Raw genomic sequence first — 21,799 nt, 5'->3', positions numbered from 1 at the left:
CCTCCCCCCTCCCTGCTCCCCACAGATGCTGACTCCACCCCTTGCAAACCCTTTGGATCACTTTATGATTCTAATCGTCCTCCCTAGTGATCCACTCAAGAGATTACAAGCTCCTTCACTCCAAGTCATGACTGTTTCTAAATTCCCTGTGCCTTTCTTAGAGCTCATGTTGGAGGCATCACCCAGAACATTTTTCTTGGGTCGATGAAAAGGTACTGTTTGGCATGAGTCTAGGATAAGGGAGAGGGAGTTTCATTGGTGAGCACCTATTGTGTGCTTAGGGGCAGGGGAGAGTGACAGTTTGATGCTGGGTCAAAGCTTGTGTTCTAGCCAAGTAAGAATAGGATTGATTCCTGGGTCTGTGTGACCTGAGACAAGTCCCTTGACCACTTGGAATCTCAGTGTCTCTATTTGCCACAACAAGAAAATAAGGACAGTCTGTGGGGTTCAATGCCTGCGTGTAGATACTCCCAGGGCACCTGTCATGTGGGGAGTGGGTGATGGCCTCCCCTCCTCTCTGTTTATGTCCATAGATGTGAATGTGTGTCTGGGCCACCTTGCTTAGGTGCCACAAAATGCTCGCTGAGGACAAGGGTCAGGCAGATGAACAGCAATTGGCAGCCACTAGTTTCTGGTTCTTGCCCTCTCCTGGCTCCACACTTAACTAGCCACATCTGTCTATCCCCTAATCCCCAGGGAAAGACAAGGTCAAAGAAAAGCTCCTGAGTTTCAGGCAGGCAGCATGGCAAACGCCTTGCTGTGGGACATCTTGCTGTGGGACACCCTGCAGTGGCCCCTGTGACCTGGGGTCTGCAGCTCCATGACCAGAGGGCTGGTTATCAACATATAGGCCGATGAAGGTGAACTGAACAGGAGGAAATGCAAGGAGGTGAGCGGACTCCAGGGAGGGTGCCCGGTGCTGGGGGCCACAGGCATTTAATCAACTGAATTCCCACCACAGTCTCCCGAACTGCATTTATTACCTATTAAATAATTATCTCATTTGGAAAGTGTTTCTTAATCTAGGGCAGACTCCACCCCCGGGGCCAAGGTTTTGCAATGTGTTGTCTCCCGTGTGCGCAAGCCAGGCTCGGGCAGGACCTTGGTGTGCTTGCCCTGGCGAGGGGCCTCTTAAGCCCAGCCTTCTGGAGACAGCACAGGGCCAAGTGTGTCTCTGCACTAAGAAGTCCCGGCTAAGAGACTCATCACCAAGATTTTCTTTACTTTCTTTTCATTCATTTTCATTTCATTTCTTTCTTTGTGTCTCAAATAGCTTTGGCTGGCCTTGAACTCTGTATATAGCCATGATGACCATGAATTTCTAATCTTTTTCCTTTCACCTCCTGAGTACTAAGATTAGAGACTCATTACTGAGCTTTTATCTTTCCCTCCATCCCATCCTCCCTTCTTCCCTCCTACCCTCCCTCTCTCCTTTCTCTCTCTCTCTCTCTCTCTCTCTCTCTCTCTCTCTCTCTCTCAGCCCAGGCTTGCCTCAAACTCTCTATGGAGCCAAGGATGACCTTGAACTTCTTGATCCTCCTGCCCCCACCTCCTGAGTTCTGGGATTAGAAATGTGCATAACCACACCTAGCTTATGTGCTGCTGCTGCTGCTGGGGGTTGAACCCAGGGCTTCCTGCATGCTAGGCAAGTAACTCTACCAACTGAGCCATGTCTCAGCTCAGAATTTTCTCAAGTAATCTTCTGAAGATTACCCTGAGTTTAGCTTCTCAAGGCACTTGCTGCTGTCTGGCTCTTGACCCCAGGATTCTCCAAACACCCCAGGATGGATTGGAGATGGGAGGGGCCTTGGCCAAGAAGGCCTGGGGAGGGTGAGGCCACACATTCAGGAGCTCTGCCTGCGCCACCCTTCTGTCCTGTAATGTTACTGGTATCCACGGTCTTAGAAAGGGGCTGTTGGGTGAAACACCAGAGTAGGGAAGCTGCACGGGTGAATGCAACTCAGCCTCACAGTGCAGATGAGTCCCCTTTTGTGACTAGAAAATTATACAAGATGGGATTGCTAACCTGGTAAAGGCACTTGCTGCTAAGCCTGATGTCCTGAATTTAATTCCCCAGAGCCGTATGGTGGATGGAAAGAACTGACTCCTGTGAGCTGTCCTCTGACCTCCACATGCATGTTGTGGTATAGACACCCCTTCCAAATAAATAAACAAATAAATGTCATAAAAAATGCACACCTGTGTTCTTAGCACTTAGGAAGCCAAAGTAGGAAAGGAGGATTACTGCAAGTTCAAGGCCAGCTTGGTCTACATAGCGAGTTCCAAGCCAGCCAGGAGTACATACAGAGTGAGATCCTGACTTTGAAAAAAAGAAAAAGTTAGACCAGCCAGATGGCTCAGCAGGTAAAAATGCTTGGTATTTGCTGACCTAAATTCAACCTCCCGCCCCAGAACCCATTTAAGGTAGAAGGAGAGAATCAACTCCATAGAGTTGTCCTCTGACCTGTACATGTGTGTGCATCACTGAACTCACAGAAGCACAGGCCTTATCTGTTCCTGGAGTTCAAGACTATGGCCATCCATCCAGTCCCAGCTTACCTAAGGAGGGTTCCTTTCTTTATGTTCTCATTGCTCCTGAAATTTGCTCAGCCTGGGCTCTGAAGTTGCCTGCACTCATGCCTGCTGTCAGTATCTGTTTCAGATTCTCCAAGGGTCCCATGAAAGTTGGAGAAAACGTTCTCTTTAGCATTCAGGGAGTCAGAACTTTGCAGTAGCTACAGTGGCCTGGTGATAGTCAGGAACCACTTTTGGGGAGGTATGTGACTTGAAAGGTAATGGCAGAACTGTGTAGATGCCTGTTGGTCAAAGATGCATGAAGAGATGTTCTAGAGAAGGCCCTGTGGGGAAAAGCCTTGTGTAGCAGGCAGGGCTCAGTATGGAGCCTGGGCCTGGCTTCAGTGTTAATAGGGAGTCATGGAAGGTTCTAGAGCAGCACAGATATGAGACTGAGTGGTGGTGAGGAAGGAACTGAGCGCCAAGTCCTGGCTGTGCCGCATGGATAGATTACTCCACTTCCCGTGTGTCCACAGGATTGTGAAATGCACAGGCTGCTCACTAACAGCACTTGTACACAATTAATGTGTGGTAGTGATGGAATAGACAAAGATGATGATGAGGGAAGCTGAGCTGGCCTGTTACAGACATGTACTACCATGGGGGCCTTTAAAATCTAAGAGCCCTGACCTCCCACTCTTATCGAGACAGCTATCAATTGTGATGATTTAGGACTTGTCCCTGCTTTTCTACCAAAGGCCTCCTTACCCCATTCATAAAGAAAAGTGAGAAGCCCAAGGGTCCTGATGGTCCCTGAGTCCATGAGGAAGGAGGGAGATTAAATTCTGTCACAGGCTATCTGTCCCACTGTGAAATTCTGTATGAAGCACTGATTATGTATCATAGAGTGCAGTGCATTCTGGGAGAAGCTTGGCAGGCTCCTGGTGTCTCTGGTCAGGTACCTTCTGCAACACTGGCCAGGTTCTGCTTCCCTGTGATTCAGCCCTGAGTTTAGGTGAACCAAATATGGAGGTCTTAGGTCTGGGCTTGTGGCTGGGGACTGCTGGCCTCTTCATAGCAATCAGCCTTCCCCAAACCCTTTGCAAACTAAAAATAATGTGTGTGTGTGTGTGTGTGTGTGTGTGTGTGTGTGTGTGTAGGTGTAGGTCAGAGGCAATCTCAGGTATCAGTCCTCACCTTCTACCTTGTGGAGACAGCCTCTCTTGTTTACTACTGTGTACGCCAGGCTAACTGGCCTGTAAACTTCCAGGGACTCACCTGTCTCCATCTTTCATCTCACCATAGAAGCGCTGGGATTACAGACGTGTACTATCACACCTGGCTTTTTCTGGGTTCCAGGGATCTGGACTCAGATCGCTATGTTTGCATGGCAAGCACTTTATCCACTTAAGCCATCTCTCCAGCCCTCTTTGCTCACTTTTTCAAACAAAAAGGAAACACCGATGTGAGTCTAGTCTGTGCTGGGACCCCCCCCAAGGCATTTGGATGCAGTGGTTTGCTGCTTGTTACAGTAAGAATTATCTCTCCAAAGCTGGGATGGTCCTCCTGCCTTCCTGACCTCTCCAAACTAGTGCCTGTTGAGCTGAGCCCCTTAATACAGATGAAGAAGGCATCTCTCTGCTAAACCTGAGGACCACTGGGCCACCTGCTGTGCAGAGATGGCTCCCTGCTTGCATGGTAAGCGCTGAGCTGTGTGCTTGCTGGCTCGGCTCATGAACTCATTATTGCCTGACCAACAGAGTTGCTGCAGAGCTGGGCAGAGACGTATCTGCAGGCGCTGGCTGCTCCACAGATTTCAATGGAGACGATCGCTTGTCATTTTTTATTAATAAGCAAGTGCCTGATTCATTATACATCTGAGGGGTGAGCCACCCCAGATGGGGAGGAGGGATTCAGAGGCATGCAGTCACCAAGGAGGGGGTGACACTGTCTCTGTGTGGAGTCTTTCCTACCTCTTGTTTCCCAAAGGAAATAAGCAAGATGAAGAAGGAGCCTGGGTTTGGCAGGCAAGACATGGGTGACCTGCCTGCAGGGGTGTGCAACCTTTTGACATTGGAGCACTGCCATTGCCACTTACAAAGTTCATGCTTGAGAACTGTGCAGTTGAGATAAAAAGAAAATTGCAGGGTTGGAGAGATGGCTCAATGGATCCCTGGTTCTCTCTGGTCAGCCAGTTCAACCAGTCGTTGAGCTCCAGGTTCAGTGAGGTAAGATGGAGAGCAACAGAGGAAGACACCTGGTAGCAAATTCTGGTCTCCACTTGTGCATGTATGCACAGACATGCACACCCACATACATGTGCACACAAACACCACATACATACACAACTGCGAAAAAAACCCTCACAGCCAGACATGGTGGCACATACCATTATCCCAGCACTCAAGAAGAAAAGGCAGGCAGATCTCTGGTCAGCCTCACCTATATAATTGAGACCCTGTTTCAAGAACAAAGCAAAACCAAAGCCCTGTAATGTTTTAAGTAAGGTTATGGTTTTGTGCTGGGCTGTATTCACAGCTACATGCCTGACTGCATGGGGCCCAGTGGCCTCGGACTGGACAGCCTTGAATCACCAATGGGTTGGTGGGTGGATGAAGAGGGAACATTACCCTAGAGGGAATAATGACTGGCAGATGAGTTTCCCAAGATACCTGGAGTGAGTATAAGGTGGTTACTGAAAATCTGCAGGGTGATCAAGTGCTGCATAGGAAATGCCTTCAACAGAGGGATCCCCTCCATCTGGGACTCCAACAGGGGTTGATGAGTGGTGATGGGGCCATGGAGGTTCTTGCTATCTGCCAGCTCCTAGAGCTCTGGGTCATGTTTGTGTGATTTCAGGCTCCCTGTGTCTTGGTCTGTATGCCATGTGTAAAGCAGGCTCCTCCTGTATACCAGCCTGAAAGCCTAAGTCCTTTTTGTATTTGGCCCTGAGTACTCAACACATAGGTGGGAAAGTAAAGGTATGGTTCTGGGCAGATGGAGGCCAGGCAGAGATCTTTCTGGAAATGTATACTGCCTTACTCCTCACTGCTCAGTGGTGCAGCTAAAGCATCCCAAGATTCTAGGCAAATGAGGAGCCTGGGTTTCTTTTATAATAACATTTTTATTTATTTACCGTGTGTGTGTGTGTGTGTGTGTGTGTGTACACACCCATTGTATTGAGGTTGAGGTCAGGGGACAACCTTCAGGAGTCAGTTCTCTCTACCTTGTGGGTCCCAGAAAATGAACTCAGGTTGTGAGGGGCATTGGGGCAAGCTCCTTTACCCACTGAGCCATCTCATCTGCCTGAGGAGTTTTTTTAAAAAAAATATTTTATTTATTATTTTTATTTTATGTGTATGAGTGTTAAGCCTGCATGTAAGTGCACCCATGTCGTGCAATGCCCGCAGAGGACAGAAGAGGCTGTCGGATCCTCTGGAACTGGAGTTACGGATAGTTGTTAGCTGCTATGTGGGTGCTGGGATTTGAACCCGGGTCTTCTGCAAGAACAACCAGTTCTTAACTGCTGAGCCATCTCTCCAGCCCCTGAGGAGCTTGTTTTAACAGTCCAGTGAACACTCACATGGCGGCTACGAACCATCCTTAACTCCAGTTCCAGGGGAATCTGAAGCCCTCTTCTGACCTCTGCAGCGTTGCATAACATGGGTGCATTCACATTAATGCAGGCAATACACTCATACACATAAAATAAAAATAATAAATAAACAAAATAAAAACAGTCCAGTTGGAAGTGGAAGGCTTGCTCAAACTCAGAGAAGATGCCATCCAGTCAAGGAGGCAACTTCCTCAGACTTCCTGATAAGAAGGCCCATGGCAAACCATGTTTTTGGCTTTTTGTAACATGAAGGTGCAGTTTCTCTCTTTTCTGTTCCCACATGGAAGGAAGCAGGGCATGCCCAGCCCCTCTCCAACACCTGTGAATGTTAAGCCTAGCGGCATGGCAGGAAACAACCAAGAGGCTGATTTCTGTTGTCATTTTCTGACTTCAAGAAAACTTGAGTCCTGAATTTTCAAGTGTTAATAGCATCTGCTTTCTAGGAGTCTAAGGTTACCAGACCATAAGATGGAATAATCATTGCTATTGATGGGACATTGTAAGATGTAGCTTAGAAGACTTGTAACTTGAAATAAGGGGCTCTTCCTGCCTCAACCCATGCATGAGGAGACAGTGTGCCTGCTGATGGATTTAGAGGACTGTTTGGGAGCTATGGATGTAAAAGGTTTGCATTGTGTTCCCTTGAGAAAAGATTCCAAGATTCCCTGCTCCTTCTCTGGAATAGTCTACTGCTTCTGGTGTCCCTAGCTCATGTGGTTCCAACCATGTTGGCTCTGGGAGAGGACTGTCTGACCCAATCGGTGCCAGCCTCTTCCTGGCATCGCCCCTACCATGACTCTGTGATTATGCAACCTATCTTGGTCCTTCTGTTTTCACTACAGCAGGCCCTGTTGCACCTGGACACAGCATGACCAATATCTAGCTCATGATGTTTCAGTCAAATACTCAGTGGTTTGTGTTCTCTCTCTCTCTCTCTCTCTCTCTCTCTCTCTCTCTCTCTCTCTCTCAAAGACAGCCTTGACTGTCATTCCTCAGATGTCACCCGCCTTGTTTTTCGAGACAGGGTCTCTCTTTGACCTGGGGCTCTTCAAGTAGACTAGGCTGTCTGGCCAGGGAGGCCCAGAGATCTGCTTCCCTTCCTCCCTAGAGCAGGGATTACAAGTGGGAGTCACCAAGGCCAGCTTTTATCAAGTGGGTTCTTCCAATTCAATGCAGGTCTTTATACTTACATGTCAAACACGTTACTGGCTAAGCCCTGCTAGTACTGTATTTTTATTTTTTTAATTTTAATTTTGATTAATTAATTAATTTTTTGAGATAGGGTCTCACTGTGTAGCCTCAGCTAGCCTGGAATTCACTATGTAGACCAAGCTGACCTTAAACTCACAGGGATCCACCTGCCTCTACCTCCAGAGTGCTGTGATTAAAGGAACACACCACCATGCCTGTTCTACAGTATCTAAAAATGATGTTAAAGTGGCAGCTGTGGGCTAACCTGGAAACCTACCTGTGTTGCATTATTTTTATGGGAGAGATAAATGCTTTCAAGTTCCAAATCACTGGTTTATAAAATGTCAAAACTTTAAGAACATCTTGTTTGTGAGAAGGGACAGGCTAAATAAAGGGTTTGATGTGTTTTAGTAACACAGTAAGGCAAGTGCCAGGAGACCTTAGAAGCTGAGCCTGGCAAGGGGATTCTAGGGAAGGATAAAGCTATGGGATGGTTGGGGCCTGTATGGGGCAGGGTCTGAATCCCCAGGGACCTGAGGGTGAGTGAAAAGACTAGTTTAGAGCAAAATGACCTATGAATGTGGGGTGACTGGAAAGACAGATTCCAAAGCTAGTAGTATTTAAATTTGGATGTTATTTGCTGACCATTGGTGGTGCCAGAGAAGATTCTGGGTGTGAAAGGTCTTAGTATGAGCCTGTAGGAGGAAGCTCTGTGAGGGCTGGTATGGGGAAACTAGTGGGCTGTGGTCCTCCTGGGAGACATGCAGACACAGAGCTAGGGTGAGCTGCTTGTGGGGGACTGTGGCCCTGGGAGGAGGGGCTCTGAGTCTTGCCAATGATTTTGCTTCCTGGTGTCTGCTGGTCTCCACTCCAGCCTGCTGCCTCTTTTGTGGGCTCTCCAGGGCCAAATGTGCTCTCTAGATCCATAATGCAGTTTCAGAGCTGAGGAGCCTTGTCCTGTATGGAGCCGTGTCTTGGGGCCTAGTAGTGGGGCTCAGAGGTGGCCATCCTGGGGGTAACTTCCACTTCTCTCTTGCTTGGGATGGACCTTGGACACAGCTTGGTTTTGCTCTCTTGGAGACATCAGGAAGTCTTGCAAAAGATTTCTCTAAAACTCCCCAAGCCTGTTCAAAGTGTGCCAGCTGAGAGTCACTGCTGCGTGCAGAAGGCCTGTCAGGGCTGTGAACGTTTTGGGACAAGGTATCAGGGGGCTGCAGTGAGCTGCCTTGCTGTGGGGGCAATTTAGCATGGGAGTCCAGCCTGGAACAGCCTCTTCATCTTACTGTTTTTGAATTACATAGATAGATAGATAGATAGATAGATAGATAGATAGATAGATAGATAGATAGATATAGATATAGATATAGATATAGATATATAAATGTGTGTGAATGTATGTACCATGTGCGCACGTGGAGGTCAGTGGACAACTTGCAGAAGTCAGTTCTCTCCTTCTACTATGTCCTAGGGCTCCAAATCAGGCCTTCAGGCTTGGTGGCAGGTGTTTTTATCCACTGAGACATCTTCTGCCCCTCCCCATCTTGAAGAAAACATCCCTTTGACCCTGATGTTTCCCTAGGAACTCCCTTCTGTCTGTGAGTGATATATAGGGGATGGGGAACCCACATGAGATGGGTGAAGGTTGGCTAGGCACCTGGTGGCTGTGCACCCCACATGGAGCCAGATCTCATCTGGAAGCTATTGTGCAGATGGCTGCTAGCCCAGTTCACACCTGTCAGTGTACACCCCCACCTCCATTGTCATGTACTCACTCAGAAGGAAGGTCCCACAGGCATAGACAGAGCCCCCCTCCCCCAACCTGGTGGCCTCCAGTCTAGAAGGGCCTCACTCTCCCCCTCGAGGCTGGGAAAGGTTTGGTTTCCATCTCTTGTTTTCTTTCTGCGGCCTCTGTGGTGTCATCCACAGCTGTACCACCCAAGAAGGGATCTGCTTTTGCATTTTGCTGAGTTGGGAGCTTTGGCCATGAGGTTTTGTGTAACAGACCAAGACAGACCCCTTGACCCCTTTGCAACCCCACAGACAGGTCTGCAGCAGTATCTGACTTGGCCATCCCTCACCCCAATCTGGCCTGGGAGCTGCCATGAGTCACACACATCCTGTGCTGCTGCTGTGTGTGATGCCTGGGTGCCCTGCCTCAGGCTCCAGGACTGGCTTCTATTTTAAGCCTTGTGCATGCAACTCTGGCTGTGTCGGGGGTCAGACCTCTCTCTGAACCCCTGACTGTCAAAGGAGAAACAGAATGATGATTAGGCAGGTCACTGAACTAAGCTGGAGATGTACATGGCGTTGATGGAGCAGCCTCCCTGCCCCTTGTGAGAGATGGCTATCAGTCCTGTATGTGTGTGTGTTTGTGTGTGTGTGCACATGTTCAGTACATGTGTGCATAGAAACTATTGGTTGAGGTCAAATGCCTTCCTTAATCATCCTCCAGGTTGTTTTTTTGAGCTAGGGCCTCTCACTTGCCTGGACTTCGTCTGATTTGGCTAGGTGAGCTGGCCAACAAGCCCTTGGGTCTTACCCCTGTCTTCCCAGTGCTGGGATTACAAATATGTGCCTGACTCTTTCTTTTTCTGTTTTGTTTCTTTTCTTACATGAGTTCTTGGAATTGAACTCGGGTACTTATGCTCGCAAGACAAAGATTTTACTGACTAAGACATCTCCCCTGCCCTGCCACAGGCCCTCTGAGGCCCAAGTGAGGACCACAGAGTCTGGGGCTGCTTTCCTGGCTTAAGAGGAGACCCTGCCCACTCTACCTCCTATGTAGGAAGCTTGTCTGTTTCAGGCTTGGGTTTGCTCATAGTCAGAGGATTTCAGGTGAGAACATGGAGTTCAGGGGCCACCCAAGAGGAGTGGGACAGGACAGCAAGGCTCAGGCTTGGAACTCTGGGCTGTCCCCTTTTGGGTCAGACCCTTCCTCCTTTTCTTTCTGCCCTGGGGAAAGCATCTTCGATTTATGTAAATCCCATTACTTCTCTTTTGGGGGACAGATAAGTTAATTTTCATATTTTTGATACTTAGAGCTAGAATGGGAAATGAAGTGTAAAATGTCATTGGTGAGCCAGACATGGTGGCACACACACCTGTAAACCCAGCACACATAGGAACACATGTACACAGGTACAAGGCAGGGGCGATGGCTCGGGGCCAGTCAGTGTTCCACAACTTGTGCACTCTACATGTTGTGCTCCCTTCCAGGGCCTCGGTTTCTCCTTATCTAGTAGGCCTTCTGTCTCTAAGTCCCCCTGGGGTCCCATCCAGGTTCCTCTCTCTCCCAGGGCAGAGAGTCAAGAGTTTGAACCTTCATGCCCCCCAGTTTCTCAACCCCTTATCCTGGGGTCAGCCTCTGTTCCTGGCAGCCACGCACATGGCAGCTTCTCCCCACCAGAGGTGTTCAGATGGCTCCCAGCCTGCAAAAGGCTCAACAGTGGGAGGAACACAGGCTGTCTCAATAGCACTGGGACCCTGGGTCCAGCCAGCAGATTGTCCAATGACGAGTCCTGAATGATTCACAAGCCCCACCTCCCCCATGGTCACTTGAAGTCACGGCCACAGAGTGGCTCTGACCCCTTAGTGTCCTTTCACTGGTTCATCTTCATCTGTCTTGGCTGCATCCCTCTTAGTGCTGGGTAAGTTGGAGAAAAAGGCAATTTCTCCGTGAACTGTAAGTGAGGAGGTGGTGGCTGTCTATATAGGCTTGGCCTATAGCTTTGTCTCTGTGTTCCTGCCCCGACTTGCTGTCCTCCAGTTTTGAAGCCAGCCACTGGGGAATGGGGAGCTGTGCAAGCTGGGAGCACTGGAGGAAGTAGGGGAAACTACGGAGGGAAGGAAAGAATTTAGAGGACTGAGCTCTGGAGGAAGGAAAGGAGCACCCCACCCCCCAAAGAACTTGCATGTAAAAAAGCAAGAAAGTTAAGTGGTGTTGACTGAGGTTGTCAAGGGAGGGTGAAGAAGGAAATTGACACTGTCCCCCATCCCAGATGGAGCCAGAACCCCTTGAACTCTGTGATGCTGGGGAGAACTTTGAACCTTCTGAGCCCTAGCAGAGCCCAGCCTCTGAGCTTTGACTTCGCCATCTTAATCCCCTGGTGGTCTGAGCTGCCAAGAGGGCTTGCAGACAGGAATCTTTATTGTCTGCCACGAGCCGGCTCTGAGTTCCTTAGAAAAACATGTGTGTTAAAGCCAAGCTTCCCTGGGGATGATGCTGTTTGCACATGAGGAATGAATTTGGGGAAAAGTTGAGTTCAGGAGAGAAGGAAACAAAGTCACATTGAAAAGGAATGTTCTAGAGACTTACAAAAATTGAGGAGTCTCTTTCTTTTTAAATCCTTTTGAGTCTTCCTGCTTTGGGCTTTTTGAAGCTACTTTCTAGCCCTGCTTTGAGGCCCCCGCAAGAGTCCTAAAAGTAGGGGATCTTATTCCATGGTACAGGTGATATACTAGTAAGTTCTTGTGAGTTACTCTCTCTCGCATGGGAATCCCATTTGATGAGGGTGGGTGGGCAGGGGCAGTAGTTTCCTCCATGTTGCAGGCCTTATGACATTCACAAAGTTAGGTACAGAGGCCAAGCCCTCCAGGTGACTGTCAGGCCAAGTCAGATTACATCTGTGCTGACAGTTGGGGGAGAGTACCTGGACCCTTACAGGAAGCAGTTAATGGGGAAATGGGTTGCCAGCTAGATTTGATTGAGTATGGACAGAGACACCCCTTTAAGCCTCCTTGGAGAGAGAAGGAAAATGCTCCCAGAAAAGAGGACACTGTTCTCAGTCCCTGACAGACAGCAGTGGACATAGTGGCAGACACTAGTAGAGCTGGGATCTCTATCCTCCTCAGGTAGTGGGTAGGATGTGACCAAGCTGTGGTATAGGGACAGGGCTTGAGGGCCAAGCCTGGAAGCTGGGAGGCTGCAGAGGGTACCATTTTCCAGGCCTAGAATTGGTCAGTGAGGTTGGGCTGCCATGGGGGCTGGGAAGAATCTGACTGTTGGTATAACTAGAGAGGGCTGTGGTCAGAGGCTGGTCCCTGGGACCACACTTGGGTACAAACTGCTACTGTGTCATGGACACAACTTCATCTTGGCAGTCTGTGGTTTTTAAACAAATCATGTTTTCACACCTTCCAAACAATTTGGTCCTCCCCCCCTTCACCTTAGCCAGTCCCATCACAAACTTTTGAAGCATGAAATGAATTTTGCTGGCCTCTGCCAATAGAATCCTGTCCTTAGATGATGGGTTTGATGAAATGGCTATAATCTTCCTGGGTAATGAGGGAAAGTCACACCCTCCAGTTGGGCCTAGCATTCCTCTTCCTGATTTATGATAGATGAGTTAAAATAGTAAACCGATAGCAGTGGCAAAAATCACCGTTAATCACCATGGTGTGTTGCTTAAACTGTAGAACGGTTTCCAGAAGCAAGGCTCTGGGAGCCAGTGTCAGAATAATTGGCAGCCCTGTAGGCATAAAGCAACAGTAAAATCAAATCTTAGTATTTGTATTCTGGACACTGAGGTGTGGAGTGGCTCAGGCTACTTAGAGAAGGAACTGCAAAGTGACCCATGCCCCAAGGTCAAAGGATGCCACTTCCTAGGGCTCCAGTCCATTGGGGAACCTGTTGCTCCTTCATAGGTTGTATAGTATTTTGTATCTTTTTCTAAGCAGTTTGGGAAAGTTTTTCAGTTTCTGTCATGTATCAAGATACTGAGTTAGGTGCTGGAGAGAGATGGCTCAGTGGCTAAGAATGTACACCAAAACTTCCATTCCCAGCACCAATGTCAGAGGACTCACAACCTGTAACTCCAGCACCAGGGAATCTGATGCCCTTTTCTGGCCTCCATGGGCACTGCACTCATGCACACAAACTCACAGACAGGTGCATACATATACACATAATTGAGCTTACATCATAATAAAATTTAAAGCAAAGTCTATGCAAATAAAAGATGATTAGAGTGTGGTTGGTAAAGTGCTTGTTGTACAAAGATGAGGACCTGAGTTCAGATCCTGAGGACCCACACAAAAAGCCAGCATGTGCCTGTAACCTCAGAGTAGAGATAAAGATAGGCGATCCTTGGAGTTCATTGGCCCGCCAGCCTAGCCAAACTATTGAATTCAAGATTTAGTGAGAGACCCAGTCTCAAAAAGTAAAGTGTAGAGTGAGCTAGGAAGACATCCAATGTTGACCTCTAGCTTCCGTGCACACACACCTGCACATACATGAACATGTACATGTGGGCCAAACTCACACACACACTGTTAGTTGGTGCTGTAAACCCTAAAGTTCTTAGTTTAAAAAAACACACTCCAGCATTGTTCCCCTGGAATCACTATACACTGGAAGAGTTATTTTATGGTGTATATTTCCCATAGCATCAGTTCAAGAGGAAACATTTTCTTCATTCTATATATGGATATATGGATGAATGAATGGCAAGAAACCCCTATGGAGATCCTGTCTAGTATCTAGTCAACCACCTCATTTTACAGTTGGGGAAACTGAGTCCCATGAGAACACAACAACTTGGTTTAGAGCTCAAGGGGAAGTGGTGGAAGTTTAGAGAAGGGTCCTGGCTTGTGATGGTGTCTGTTGTACTTGAACATCACTTGTAACATTGGCTTACATCTGTATCCACAGACATAGTCCTGGCTTATCACTGAGGACAGGGTGTAGGGTCAGCAACTTTGACACCAAGGTGAAATTGGGTGAGTACAGGGGTCCCTCTGGGTGATCTTAAGATATCTTGATTCCTTTAAGTGGCTATGCCACATGCCAGCCCCCAGCCCTGTTTCTGTCAGGGTATATATACCCTGACTCCCAGGTGGAGTCAAGAGCCTGAGGTGTGGCTACTATTCTGACTTTGTGTGTGTGATTTTCCATGAGTCATAGAACTGAGCCCCTGAGCCTCATATTCCTTATCTGTGACATGAGACAATTGAGATACATAGTGCTATCTGCAACCCCTGTGGCCATCTTCAGTTTAGGAGGCCACCATGAGGTGCCAGCACAGGGCCAGGTTCCAGAGATCTACACAGAAACTCAAAGTAAAACAAGAGCTGGCTGCATAGGCAGTCACTACTCAGGATTTGGGGCACAGCTGCCAACCTCAGTAATCCCCAAATGAGGCAGGCAAATTCTAGGACTCAGATAAACAGATTGGCAAGACCCATGGCTCTGTGAGATTACAAAACAGCATGGGGAAAGCAGAAGTTGTCTGTTACTCAGCACTTTCTTCTTCTGGCCTGGGTCTGGGACTTTAGGACCAGCTTGCAGTATCTGCAAGCACTGTCTCCAAACACCCAAGCCAATGCTTGTCTGGGCTCCCAGCCCCACCATGGCACAGATGTCATAGGAAACTCCTTATTCTCAATCTAAGTCATGGCTTCCTTTGTTGAGTGGGTAAAGTGCTTACTGTGTAAGCATGAGGACCCGAGTTTGGATTTCAGCACTCATGTAAAAGCCAGGTGTGGCAGTGTGGGCCTGTAGTCCCAGTACTGGGAGGTGGAGACAGGAGGATCTCTGAGGCTTGCTGGCTATCAGGTCTAGCCGAATTAGTGAACAGGTTCAGTGAGAGACCGTGTCTCAATATAATAAGATAGCGAGAGATAGAAGACACTGATACTGGCCTCTGGCCTCCACATGTGCACACATGTTCACCTACACACACACACACTCACAAATAAGGTGGAAGTTCCTGTGCACTTCCTTCCTGCCCTGAGCTGGGAGTGGCTGATGCTGTAGGCTCCCTTGATCAGCAAACAGAACAGAGACTCTTAGGTTTGGAGAGCCAGTCTTGGAACATGAGTTTGCATGTGCCCAGCCTCCTCTGTCCCAACACCTGGCCAGCCACACCCCGGCCAGGACATAACTTTTCCTCTTTTATCCAGAGACTGTGGACCTTGGGTGCAAATCAGGCTGATCTGTGCGCTCCTAGGTGTGGGTTTGCAAAGGACGTCTTTTGTTCTTGTTAGAGTAGCTAACCTCTAAATCTATTTAATGCCCCTTCCCTGGTTGTCCATCATTGTGACACATGCTTTTTCAAAGGATTTACTATTAGTTAGCAGCACAGGGCTTTCTCCCAGGGGTGCCAGCTACTCGCAGTGAAGAAAATGCATGTTCAATGTAGCAATTTGTCTTTTTTTATATATTTATTATAAGAGTAAATGAGTTATTGTTGGAGACTTCAATATTATTGCAAATTAGGTGCTTCAAAGGAAGCCCAGCCTATTTATTATGTTTCTTAACTCCCACATTCAACACACCAGTTCAGAAACAGGCTGAGGGTTCCAGATCTTCCCAGGGAGAGAGAGAGAGAGAGAGAGAGAGAGAGAGAGAGAGAACGTGAGAGAGGAGAGAGAAGGGGGGCACAGGTTCTGGCTGTGATGATGATATCATCACATTGGGCCAAAGACAAGATAGACCAGGAACCATCTGCATAGGGAGGTAAGGGGCCTCATGAGGGACCTCAAAGTTTGTTGTTGTGCCACATGGTCAGTGATGGGTATGCGGATGGCTGAGTCAGGGCTGGAGAAGGCAGTGGGAGCCCCCTCGACCTTCTCCTAAGCCTTTATCTACGGTCTCAGACTACAACAGTTCTTTAGCAAAAGACCCTGATTCAAGGATGGAACCCAGCCCTACAGGTAGAGAGCACCTGGATACAGATTTGGGTGTTCCCACAGAGGAATTTAGCAGCCTTCAGTGGGCTTCTCTGGGGTAGTCCCCCTTCTGCTGTGTGGCTGTATCCCTTAGCCACCTGCTGCAGATTGCATGTAATGTTTTGGGCCTTGCCTACAAGAGATGATGTTCACATAGAACTACACAATTATATGTGATAGAACCACTGGGGAGACACCTTGCATCACACAGCTGCTGCCCCAGGCCTCACAGGCCACCTAGTCCAGTGGTCAAGAGCGTAGCTTTCTGGTGACAGATGATTCTGTGTCACCTACCAGTTGTATGACTGTGGACCCCAGCCTCACTTTCTGGTCTGCTAAATGGGGCAGATAAGCCTGAAGTATTGCTGGAGTCAAACACTTCTATGTGCTTGATCATTTAGCCCAACACCTGGCTCCAAACTGTCGCTTTTTGGATTACTGTTCAGCAAGCCCTTCTGTATGTGACAGGCTGAAAGGAAACAGTCATCAGCCTCTTCATTTGACAGCGACAGTCACATACATGAGTGACAGACATTAGGAATTGCCCATTCATAAAAGCCTGTTAAGTTTTGTAATATGTGCTTGTAGTCTCCTCTTCACCTGTGTCATACATACAATGACTGACACTTTTACAAAAAGGAGTCAGGACTGGAGAGATGACTCAGTAAGTAAGAACACTTGCTGCTTTTGCAGAGGATCCAGGTTCGATTTCCAGCACCCATGGTGGCTAACAACCGTCTATAGCTCCAGTTCCAGGGAAATCTGATGCCCTCTTCTGACCTCTGTGGGCATTGCATGACACAGGTACACTTACATACTTCCAGGCAATACACTCATACACATAAAATGAAAAATGGGAAAAAAAAAAAAAGAGTCAGATTCGATTTACTGTCTTGAAGTTCTCCGTCCTGCTCACTTGCCAGCCTCTGTTTGTCAGAGTCCATCTGCAGCTGCAGTTCTTGGGACCTTTGTATGGAAACAGTATTGAGAGCTCTAAAGAGGCTTCAAAGTGTTTTTGAGTATTTGTTGGTTTGCTTTTTAAAGACAGTATCATGGAGCCCCAGATGGCCTCAAACTCCCAATCTTCCTGCTTCTACCTTCTGAGTGCTGAGATTATAGACACGTGTTCTTTGTCTGCCTAGGTGCTTTAGTTTTGATGCTGCATATTGATGCTTACTATTTTAGAATTTGAAATTAAGAAATTTGCAACTCATTTAAAAATAATAGACCCATTCTTTGGTAATGAAAAGAACTGATTTTTTAATGAAAAATATTTTCTATGTTTTTAAATTTTAAAATTGCGCGTGTGTGTGTGTCATGGCACACCTGTAGAGGTCAGAGGACAACTCGAATTTGCAAGAGTTGGTTCTCTCCTTGATCCTATGGATTCTGGGGATTGGACTCAGGGTGTCAGGTTGTTGGCAAGCGCCTTTACCCACTAAGCCATCTTTCCAGCCCTGGAAAGTATTTTCTAAAACACTGAAAAAAGTTAGAAGAATTTATTTTCCAAGTGTTCCTTTCTCCTTCCTACCAGCCCTATATCCTCTTTTCTGTGTTGGAACAGTTGCCTGGAAGCCTCTTGACAGCTCACCCTACTATCTACTTGAGAAGAGTGACAAACACAAAGAATGTCCCAGTATAAAGAGAGTTTTAAGGACTAGGGAGATATCTGTTGACAAAGTACTTGTCTTGCAAGAACAAAGACCTGAGTTCAATCCCTAGAACACCTGTAAAAAATCTGGGCATGGTGGTGTGCTCTTACAGTCCCTGTACTGGGGAGGTGGCGATAAGACAGGTAGATCCTTGGGGGCTCCCTGACCGGGCAGCCTAGCTGAACTCTTGAGGTCCAAATCAAGTGAGAGACCCTGTCTCAAAAAACTAGGTAGATGGCGTCTGAGGACGATAACTGGGGTTGTCCTCTGACCTGCACATGCATACACATGCATGTGTACCGACATATGGGGATGCACACGCACAATATTTTTTTTTAAGGATAGTGACTTTGCAGATACCCCATAAGCATCTTGGGAACCTGACATATCTTTGATTCCTTCTTTAATGCTTACAGAGTGTTTTTGCCCTTCCCACTTGAGGTTGGGCCAGGAGCATGCCTCCAGTGACCACAGACTCCCTGGGCTTCATCATCTGACCACATTCGCATCCACAGACATTTGGCCTCCCCTCCCCATCACTGCAAAGGGGACTGATGTAAAAATCTCAGTTGTTTGCAGTTTACTCCACCAAGAACATTTTTGGATCTTTTCTCGCAGTTGGGGTGGGCAGTTTTCTGATCCCCTGGAGTCCTTAACAGGCTTAGGTCTCAGGAAATATTGTTGCCAGAGCCCCACACCTGGAACTTGCTCCAGGAAAGAGCTGTTGGCTCTAAGGACTAGGGTCTGTCTCAGGGGGCTGAGCTCACCCTGTGGGACCTTGGCCAAGGGAACCACCAGCTCCTACCTTGTCCTGCCTTGTCCCCCCAGCCCCAGAAGGCTTCCCACTGTATATAGGCTGTAGCCCCAGCTGGCCAGAGAGATTCTGCTCTGCTGGGTCTTGCAGCTGACAGTGCTTAGTCTGTGGGGGTTATGCTAGCCCACCAGAACCCCTGTTTGTTTGCTTTGACCTTGGCCTGCTTTTTAATTGGCTGGCCAGTTTTTTGCAAAAAAGAGTGGTATGCTTTCCTCAATCATTATCTAATACATACATACACACACACACACACACACATATATATATATATATATATATATATATGTGGCAGGGTCTCTCACTTAAACCCAGAACTCATTGATTTAAGTAGCTTAGCTGGCCAGATTGCTCAGGGATCCTCTGTCTCCATCTCCCAAATGCTGGGATTGCAAGTGCACCACCATACCTGCCTGTCATTTTTGTGGGTGCTGGGGAGCCGAACTCTAGTCCTCGTGCCTGTGCTTCAAGCACTTTACTCTGTGAGCCATTTCCTCAGCCCTGAAACTATTTTTCAAGAGAAAAATCCCTAGACCTGTTGCAAAGGTGGAGAGAGAGAGAGAGAGAGAGAGAGAGAGAGAGAGAGAGAGAAAGAAACTGAAGGTACCAGTAACCAAAGTAGAATGGTAAGGGCTTAAAAATATCAGATATCATCACAAAAAGTGCCCAGGCACCTAACATAGAAGGTTTCTGGAGCTGGAACATGGGGCCACTGAGACCTCGTGGGTGGCGAGCCCCAGTTGTGCTGACTTCTTCCTGCGTCAGCGTTTGGGGAAGACAAATGTGCCCAGAAGCAGGCCTCACTCCTGTTGCCAACATTGAACATCTGTCGGTGGCATCTATCATCTGTGACCTGGAATGTTCGTACTCGTTGTTTATGGTCTCTGGGCATTCATTGTTTTCTTGGGGCTGAAATACAGTACACTAATGAGGCATCTCTCTTCTCTAGAGGATGCGGATGGCTCCAAAAGATGCCTTGGCAGTGTTCTGACTATAGTTTGTCAACAGCCACACACTGTGGCTGCTTCTATTCCCACCAAAGAAGAAAGAAAAGTGAGAGATATTGACAGGAAGACAGCTGGGGGTGTACAGGTGTATGTGGAGGGTTCCCTGGAAAACTCAGCACAGTCAGGGATCTGGCTTGCAGGTGACTTAGTGCAGGGATATTTGCTTCTGGGGCCTTCAACCTAACTCCAGTCATTCCTGGTAGGAATGTAGCTCAGGATACACAAGCCAACCCAGGTTAAAGTTCTGGCTTCATAGACATTTCCACTTGCCTCTATCCATAAAGTGGAGAGGCCAATTGCCTGGGTCTGTGCTGGGTGCTCAGTGTTAAGGAGCTTCTTGGCAGGGCCTGGTAAGGGGTTACCTTTGAACCCACTGGGCCTATGGGTGGGCTGCACCTCTCTACATAGAATGTCTGGAAAGTGTAGCAGCTGGGGAAGTATCTCCATTTTTCTTTTCTTTTGTTGAGATAGGGTCTTATGTAGTCCAAGCTGGTTTGGAACTCACTATGTAGCCAAGGATGATCTTGAACTCCTGATTCTCCTGCTTCCATCGCCCAAGTATTGAGATTACAGGTGTGTACCACATGCCTGGCTTATGTGTACTGGGGATTGAACACAGGGTTTCATGCACGCTAGGCAAGCATGCTACTAACTGAGCCACATCTTTAAGCAGGCCCTTGATCAATGTCTTTGGTTGACTTGCAGGTTAACAAGCCTATTGTATACCAGAGCCTGGAAGAGTAGGCCAGATCTAAAGGGGAAGCTCAAAGCACAATCTAAGCATGGCCATTGGAGCCTGGGAGTCAATGTCCTGAGTGTAAGATAGTCTGAAGTTTTGCTCCTTACTAGAAGGACATATGGAGACTGAGCTAAAGAGGCAAAGTCCTTTTTGTGGAAGAATGGCCGTGAGGCAGACAGGGAAGGAATGGACTTGGAAACATTTACAGGAAAAAATGGCAGTAGATATAGCCTGGCTTAGTGATTGTGCCCAGCCTGTAGCATTGATAACGTGGTTACAGCTGTTTCCGTCTGCAGTCCAGGCCCTTGCATACACTCTCTCCCTTTTCCTCAAAATACGCCTATAGGGGGTTGGAAGACGACTCAATCAATAAAGTGCTTACTGTGCAAACATGAAGGCCTGAGTTGAATCCTCAGAACACACATTAAAATAAAATGGGAGTAGTGGTATTAACTTGTAATTCCGGCACTGGTGAGGTGAGACAGGTGGGTAGCTGTTGTTCCATGGCCAGCCAGTCTAGTCAGATTTAATCAGTGAGTTCAAAGTGAGAGACCCTGTCTCAAAATAGTGTGCAAGGTGCTGGCAGAACAACACTGAAGGATTGCTTTTGGCTTCTACCCAAATGCACACAGACATGCAGGCATGTGCGTACACACACATACACACAAATGTACCTATATTTGTGCTATTGTATTATTACCTATAGATTTTGGAATTGATCACCATCTAACTCAGGAGAAGTAGGGTAGAATTTTAAATTAACATGGAAGGCAAAATAACCTAAAGGTAAGCTGTCCTGCAGATGACTGAAAGGATGAGATATGGTTGTGGGGTTGGTCTGCTCAACAGTTAGGGAGCCATGTGACAAAACTGTGGTGACTAGTACAAGGAACTGGAGCAGACTAGAGTCCAAAAAACTTGACAGTCATTTGTTGATTTTGCCTCTTTTTAATTTGATTCAATTCTGGTTTTGAGACAGGCTCTCAGGTAGCCCATGTTAACTCTGAGCATGCAATGTAGCTGAGGATGACTTTGAACTTTTGATCCTCCTAGCTCCAACTTCTTAGTGCTGCAATTACAAACATATACCAACTTAACCAGTTTATGCAGTGCTGGGGGTTGAACTCAGAGTCTCATGCAGTATACTGACTGGGCCACACCTCTGGCCCATCTTTGTTTTTGTTTTTAAGGTTTTATGTGTGTGTGTGTGTGTGTGTGTGTGTGTGTGTGTGTGTGTGTTTATGTTCAGGTGTCTGAGGCCAGAAGAGGCTATTGGATACCCTGCAGCTGGAGTTGCAGGCAGTTGTGAGCCACCAGACATGGGTGCTGGGAAACAAACTCTTCAAGAGCAGCAGTCACTCTTAACTACTGAGCCATCTCTCCTACCACCTAGACCTGCTCTTGACAAGGATGCCTGTTCAGGTTGGATGACTCCTTGGCTGCTATCATAGAATAGGCAATTTATAACAAAAATAAATGGGGACTGAGGGTGTAGCTTAGTCAATAGAACATTTTCCTAGTATATACGAAGCTTTGAGTTGGATCCTAGCACTCAGGAGGTGGAGGCAGGAGGATCTGAAGTTAAGTTCAAGGTCATCTTTG

The 21,799-nt window shown here is 47.6% G+C and overlaps 1 protein-coding gene across 3 annotated transcripts in view; it reads left to right on the top strand.

The window, feature by feature from the left end:
• The window catches only part of Gli2 (GLI family zinc finger 2), a 242,868-nt gene that overhangs the window by 116,983 nt on the left and 104,086 nt on the right, over nucleotides 1-21,799 (top strand). The window contains exon 1 of one of the 3 annotated variants that reach the window (XM_029562401.1): nucleotides 13,991-14,038. The exons of the other annotated variants lie outside the window; for them this stretch is intronic. The gene's annotated coding sequence lies outside the window, so the exon portion shown is untranslated. Of the gene's footprint in view, nucleotides 1-13,990; nucleotides 14,039-21,799 lie in introns of those variants that run through there. 3 annotated transcript variants of the gene reach the window in all.

Source organism: Nannospalax galili, unplaced genomic scaffold (genome assembly GCF_000622305.1).
Source record: "Nannospalax galili isolate Female #2095 unplaced genomic scaffold, S.galili_v1.0 scaffold633, whole genome shotgun sequence".
NCBI classification, from domain to species: Eukaryota; Metazoa; Chordata; class Mammalia; order Rodentia; family Spalacidae; genus Nannospalax; species Nannospalax galili.
This window is presented reverse-complemented; position numbering and strand designations above follow the sequence as displayed.